The sequence below is a fragment of the Grammomys surdaster genome, unplaced genomic scaffold (genome assembly GCF_004785775.1).
Source record: "Grammomys surdaster isolate TR1022 unplaced genomic scaffold, NIH_TR_1.0 126118, whole genome shotgun sequence".
NCBI lineage: Eukaryota > Metazoa > Chordata > Mammalia > Rodentia > Muridae > Grammomys > Grammomys surdaster.
In genome coordinates, this window is record NW_021620926.1 from 5,533,263 (window position 1) to 5,540,758 (window position 7,496).

At 46.4% G+C, this 7,496-nt stretch overlaps 1 pseudogene; it reads left to right on the forward strand.

The window, feature by feature from the left end:
- Positions 1-3,076: 3,076 nt before the first annotated feature.
- LOC114611632 lies at positions 3,077-4,621 on the forward strand (annotated as a pseudogene).
- Positions 4,622-7,496: the final 2,875 nt, after the last annotated feature.

The following is a 7,496-nucleotide window of genomic DNA, read 5'->3' on the forward strand; positions in this document are numbered from 1 at the left end:
GTCTCTCTCTCTCTCTATCTCTCTATCTCTCTGTCTCTATCTATCTTGCCTGCTAGCTTTCTTCAGTCTTACACAGTTCAGGGCCCAGACTAGGAAATGGTGCTACCCACAGTGGGCTGAATCCTCTTACATCAATTAACAAGCTAGACAACTCCCCCTAAGACATGCCTACAGACCAACCTGAACTAGAAAATTCCTCATTAACATTCTCTTCCCAGATGATTCAACTAGCCAGCACACCACCCTAGGAAACAGTGCCACCATCTAACTTAAATCTTATCTGTTATTAACAGATACCCAACCCAGGATGCTGAGGATTAAGTTTGTTTCCTTACATAGCCCTTGCTGGATGGTCAACCTAGCATGAAGTTCTAGTCATTACCTTCCTACCCATTTCTAACCCATCTGCACTCCTCCCGCCCTGGTCCAGAGATGGACAGAGGTTCTGCCTGGAGCAGTCACTCCCAGGACTCATTGTAGAAAGCTGGGGAGCACAGGGAGGACACCGGTCACATGATGATGGGCTGAGTGTTACCAGCATTTGATGAGCAGAGGCCAAGGATGCTGGACCACTCCATCGTCTAACTACTTTCTTCCATTATGCATCCATGGATAGAACTTTGAAGGTGAAGTCCCTGTTCATACTTAAGCTTAGAACCTATTTCTGTTTGACACTTAAATACATAACTTTCGATACTTGACTACATGGTTGTATACCAATGTATAAAATGTATACATATATCCAGATTCATATGCCTCCTTTTAAACACTGAATGTAATTTTCCCTAAGAAGACCTCTGTTCTGAAGTTCATATCCCACCCCACCACTGGGCTTCCACCCCTGACTCCAACACCATCTGATAGCAGACCCGCCCCCGCCTCTAATCACCTAGCTCACTGCTTTGGCTACAACTCCCCTCCCAGCCCCTATGTTGTTGCCACAGCAGATCTACCCCAGCCATTCATCTTGAACCCCTCCCCACAAAGCCAGCCTTCTTATTGACTCCCACTTCATCTTTCTCCCTTCCTAGTTCCCACCCACCACCCCTGTCACTCAGTGGGAAGTCCTTCTTACTCTCTGATCAATCCATTATTCAAGACTTTGAGCCCAAAACAGACAGATGCAATCCTCACCTTTCCTGATCATGCTACTCAAGAGATAGAAAGGCTCTAGATAGTGACAAAAATGTCCTGGAGATTGTCCTGCCTGCTGGCCAACTACTCAGAGAAAGTATTGGGATCCCAAGTCTAGGTTCTTTCTTTGCTAGCACTACAGCTTCCCTGAGTCTCCAGAGCTAATGCTATACAGCTTTGCTGTTTTGTAGGCTGTCTCAGTTAGGGTTTTATGGCTTGAACAGACACCATGACCAAGGCAAGTCTTACAAAGGACAACATTTAATTGGGGCTGGCTCACAGGTTCAGAGGTTCAGTCTATTATCATCAAGGTGGGAGCATGGTAGTATCCAGGCAGATGTGGGGCTGGAGGAGCTGAGAGTTCTACATCTTATACTGAAGGCAAACAGGAGAAGACTGGCTCCCACGTGGTTAGGAGGAGGGTCCTATTGCCCACCCCCACAGTGGCACACTTCTTCCAAAGCCACACCTACTCCAACAAGGCCAGACCGCCAAATAGTGCCAGTCCCTGGGCCAAGTATATTCAAACCGCAGCATTGGGATTCCCCAAAGCCTGCCTCTACAGGTTCTGAATCCACAGACTCAACCAACCTTCTATTTAAATATTCAGGGAGGAGACTGGGGAGATGATACTGTAGCTAAAGTATTTGCCTTGCAAGCACAAAGACCAGAATTCACCCTCCCAGGTCCTGAGGGCTGGGCCTTGGATGGTTATAGCTCAGCCCTGGTTCCAGTCGAGTTCTCTGCTTCTTGGCTCCTGCCAGGTAAGGATTCACTATACACTCAGTCTGCCATCACCACTGCCATGTCTTCCTCCGTATGAGGAACTGAAGTCTTCCTGAGCATCATAGTGTCTCTTTTTAGAATTTAGAATACTATTCAAAGGCTCTGCCAGTCAAGTATCATTCATTCTCTGGGGCTCTGTATCCTCACCTGCTGTAGGTGAACCTTGCAAGTTCACCTGACGTAGATCCCAGGACCCATGTAAAAGTGTGGACCCAGTGACACATACTTCAATCCCAACGCTAGAGAGGTAGAGTCAGCAGGATTCCTGAGGCTGGCTAGGCCAGCCCTTCTAGCCTAGTCGGTGACTTCTAGGAGAATAAGAGAGACCCTGTCACAAAGGATGTATCCAAAGGATGGCAGAAGATGACACCCAGGGCTGTCCTCTGACCTCTACTCACATATTCACTTGCGTATGTACATGTGTGCATTCATACACGCATGAACGGACAGAAATAAGTAGGTAATTATAAAGGAATTTAGAGTAGTCTGTAGAAAAGTCAGGGTGTAGCAGACTAGAGGAAAAAAGGAATGAGCCCCTCCTAAGGGAAACTGAGCCACATCCTTCCTGCAAAGACGCTGTTTAGATATAGTCTCCAATCATGAGGGCATCACCATAAAATTCTATGTTGTCCTGCTTGACTCCAGGAGCACTGGCTCCATAAAACTACGGCTGGCAGGTGAAGACACAGAGCCCCAGAGAATGGTACCTACTCTGAAAAACATCGAAAAAAGGAAATGAGTCATTTGAAGACTCTGAGGTAGGGAAAGGTCATGTGCATTGTAGCCAAGTACTTGGGCTGAGGTCGGGGCACTAGTGGCAGCTGCCTCCAGTCAGACAAGGCAGAGAGCTTTGCTCACCACTGCCTCAACACCCTGTGAGCAGAAGATCACTTGCAACCTCTGCTCCACTCCCTGCATCTGCTGGGTTGAGGCTGCAGGTGGTCAAGTGAGGCTTGGGATTCTCAGCCTAGGGACTGAGGAACCGGCCCTTGCCCCACTCACACGTGCAGGTTTGAGGGAAGTTCATGGCCCACCAGGGCCTCAAGCATCTGGAATGTGGGCCAGGACCTGCCAAGAGAATGCTATGGTCCAGAAATATAACTTTGACCCAGGTGTGTTCACAATTAGACTCAGGACCAGACCCAGTTCTCCAGACATGTTATTTGTGGCTCTTCCCACCTCCCTGGAAGAAGAGGAAGATACCGGGTATGAGATTTATAGACAGGAAGACCAGACCTACAGTGATGCAACTCAAAGAATTTTACTGACTTCCCTTCAGTGAAGCCTCTGACACCCACATGCATTCCATATCTAGAACATTCTTTCTCCAAAAATCTTTATCATGGCTCTTGCCGCAGGCTTCCTTCTCTGCAAGAGACCACTGCCACACACTTCCTGTGAAAGCAGAAGCTGTCACTGGGGACTCTCTGGCCTTCTTCCTCCAAATAAACATACCGTCCACCTTCATTTCCTCCATTGCAAAGGATGCCAACCTAGCCCCTGCTTCTTCAGAGAGGGAACCCTTCTCTGCATTCCTGGACTCTCCTCTGCCTGTCCCAACCACGTCAGTCTTGCCTGTCTCTCTTGGAACATTCTTGATAGACTATGATCATCCCAACAACATGTCACCTTCAAAATACCACTTTAGACAATGACACATCTTCTAGACTTGCTGTTGTGTGATATAGTTTTCCTGGGGAGATGCAACACAGACATGTCTCCACCCCAGACAGGGAGCCCATGGCAGATCAAACGATAAATACCACCAAAGTCCACCTTGGTGAACCAGTGAGAATTACTGAGATTACTTACAGGAACAAGGGCAAGGGGTTACTTACAGGAGCAGAAGTGACTCAAACACAACACCAAAGCCCACCCCAGCTCTCTCTCCTCCAGCCAAGCAAGATGCCCGAAGGAAAGAAGGCCAAGGGGGAAGAAGGTGGCCCCGGCCTCCACTGTTGTCTACAAACAGGAGGTCAAAAAGGTGGTCGATCCTTTGTTCGAGAAAAGGGCCAAGAACTTCGGCATTGAGCAGGACATCCAGTCCAAAAGAGATCTCACACACTTCGTCAAATGGTCCCGCTACATCAGGCTGCAGCGGCAAAGAGCCATCCTCTATAAGTGGTTTGAAGTACCTCCTGCCATTAACCAGCTCACCCAGGCCCTGGACAGGCAAACAGCTACTCAGTTGCATAAGCTTACCCACAAGTACAGGCCAGAGACAAAGCAAGAGAAGAAGCAAAGGCTACTGGCCCGTGCTGAGAAGAGCCGCTGGCAAAGGGGACGTCCCAACTAAGAGACCACCTGTCCTCCAAGCAGGAGTCAATACAGTCACCACCTTGGTGGAGAACAAGAAGGCTCAGCTGGTGGTGATTGCCCATGATGTAGCTCCCACTGAGCTGGTGGTTGTCCTGCCTGCCCTGTGTCAAAAGATGGGGGTGCCTTATCATCAGGGGAAAGGCCAGGCTAAGGCGCCTGGTCCACAGGAAGACATGCAACCACTGTTGCCTTCACACAGGTTAACTCGGAAGACAAGGGTGCTCTGGCTAAGCTGCTGGAAGCTATTAGGACCAATTATAATGACAGATATGAGGAGATCCGCCTCCACTGGGGAGGCAACGTCCTGGATCCTAAGTCTGTGGCTCGCATTGCCAAACTGGAAAAGGCAAAGGCAAAAGAACTCACCACTAAACTGGGTTAAATGTACAATAAGTTTTCTGTACATAAATATAATTACAAAATTAAAAAAAAGCCCACCCCAGCATGAATGAAGACAGCTCACAAATGTTGGGAACCTGGAGCACACCGCACAGCCTGCAGGCAGGTTGGAGGCTATCCTTTCCAGGTGGCTCAGCTGAGCCTCTTCCAAACAGCTTATCTGGTTTCTGCTTCTTCCAGACTGCCAAACTGGTCTTGGAGTTTCTTTGCATTTTTCCTGAGAGCAATCCTCAACAGTCTCTACAGTTTACTACAGAGGGGCCTAGTGACTCTTGTCAGCTTCAGGGACTTCCTGAAATGATGTTGAATTGCTTGCTTTCTGTCTTAAAGGGCTTCCTGAAGGAGAACACTGCCACATAACAGTGGCTAAAACCCAACACGGCTAACAAGTGCAGGCAAGGATGGAGGACAACAAGGACTTTCATTCTTTGCTGGTGGGAATACAAGGTAACACAGCCACTTTAGGAGATAACTTAGTCAGTTTAGTTTCCTCTACAACTGACTATGTTGTACCGTGTGATCTTTCAGTATGCTTCCAAGTGTTCACCCAAGTTAGCTGAAGAGCGCGTGGATAAGAGCACTCACTACTCTTGAGAGGGCCTGGCTTGAGTTCCTAGACCCCACCCAGTGGCTCACAAGCCTCCCTAACTGCAGTTCTAGGGGATCTGATGCTCTCTTCTGATTTCTGTTGTTAATATACACAGGTGGTGAACATACACGCACGCAGGCAAAATACACACACTTATAAAATAAAGCAAATAAATCTAAAAATGACTTAAGCAAATGTTTTGAACTTTAAAGTCTATTTTTTTTCTTTCTTTCAAGGATCATAGTTCTGCTGCATCTAATAAGACTTCTAAGGTCATCGAGATTTTCATTGATGTTACCTAAAAAGACTCTTCAAGGTTTGCACTTTATGTTGAGGTCTAGGGCCTACTTTTGAGTTAGTTTTTGTGAAAAGCGCAAAACCTGTATCTTAGCCTCACCGTTTTGCATGTTGAGTTTGTATCAAACAGCTTTCTGCTACTGTAACAAGTATCCAAGGTAATCAATATGACAAGAAAACAGGTTTATTTAGGCTTACATGGTTTTTAGAGTTTGGTCCCATGATTAAATGTCTCCATTGTTCTTGAGTATCCATAGTAAAGCAATAAATCAAGGCAGAGAGCACAAGGAAGTGAAAGAGGAAAAGGAAGAGGTCAGACTCCCACAGTCCCCTTCAAAACACTAATGACCAGGGTCTCCTAGCAGGCTTTGCTTCTTAAAGGCTCCATGGCTTTCCAGGAGAACTACAATGAGAGCCAAACCTGTAACTCACACACCCTGGGATACATCATTCAAAATGTAGTAGTGCTGTTGGTGGGAAGACTGTCTTCCTTCTAGAGAGCTATCTGCCACCGTGTCAAAGACCATGTAGCTGCAATTCTGTGCCACTTTTACCAGGCTTCCTGTGAAATCGATCTGTTTCACCTAAAAGCGAGATTGATGTTCAAATGCAATTAGTCGTATTAACATTTTGAGTTTTGGGGGTTTAGTTTTTAATGATCAGGACAATAGCAATTTTTCCACAAGGGCATAAATAGAAATTTCAACAATTCTGTGTGTGTGTGTGTGTGCGTGCGTGTGTGTGGGTGCGTGTGTGTGTGTGTATACATTACATTGTACTTTATTCCTGTGCTGTGCCCTCACTCCTTCCTAGTCACCCCCTCCCCCTCTTGCTGTTCCCTTCTTCCTCCCAAGTACAGCACCCCTGGATTCTGGTTTCATGACTTGAATGTCTGATGCCCTCTCTGGTTCTCCCTCCCCCTCGTGGACCTCCTCCTCTACTTTCATCTCTCCGGTCTATTTCCATTGCCTATATGTAATTTGCATATATATTTAAGTCTACTTTTCACATATGACAGAAGCAGACCAGTATTATGGGTCTGAGTTTGGTTTATTTTACTGAGTATAAGGATCTCCAACCCCACACATTTTCTGCAGTATTTCTATTTTTTAATGTGCATGTTTATATAAAAGGGGGCACAGAACACAGTTTTGTATCATTTTTACCTCATTTGTTCGGGGCTATTTCTACAACTTCTTTGAAACTGTGGCTAAAAATATCTCAATATTGAATGTCTTTTGGAGAGAACCAGGATCCCAGATAAGAGCCTTTCAAATTTAAGAGACAGGTAGGAATTCTGCCAGGGTGTCATCAGAGGCAGAGACCTCTTCATGATCAGCCCAGGAAGAGGGGCTCATGGTAGATAAAGGTTCTCTTAAACTGCCTGTGGTGGCTCTGCAATGGTGATTGCAGCATTTGGTGGGCGGGACAAGGAGATCTCAAGTTTCAGGCCAGCTAGATACACAAAGAGATCTTGTCTTTAAGTCTAGATCACACTTTTTTTGAGGGGGAAAAAAAAGATCCCTTTACAAAAACTGTGAACTACCCTCCCCTTCTCTTCCCTCAGAGATCTGAAAGTGAGATTCCAGGCTCACAATAGGCACTGGCATACCTCCTCTTACAGACTTCCGTTAGCCTTTCCACCTTTGCAATGTTCATATTTAGACTGTGCATGCACTACTGAAAGCTCCCTCGTATCCCATTTTGGAAGACAAAGGATGTCAGTTCCTCCGTAGGTAAGGAAGGGTTGTTTCTCCTAACTCTAAAATAGTTTGGTCTTGAGGAAGGGCACTGTGGGAATAGTAAGCAAAGACCCAAGAAGAAGCAGGCAATGAGTTATGGCACTTATAATTTTTACTTGTGTCCTGAGTGGAAAATTATAATCAGAGGAGCTTAAAAAACAAGCAAGCACAGGACAAGAGAGGGAAAGAGAGAGAAGAGGGGGAAGACGGGGAGGAAGAGGAGGAAGGGG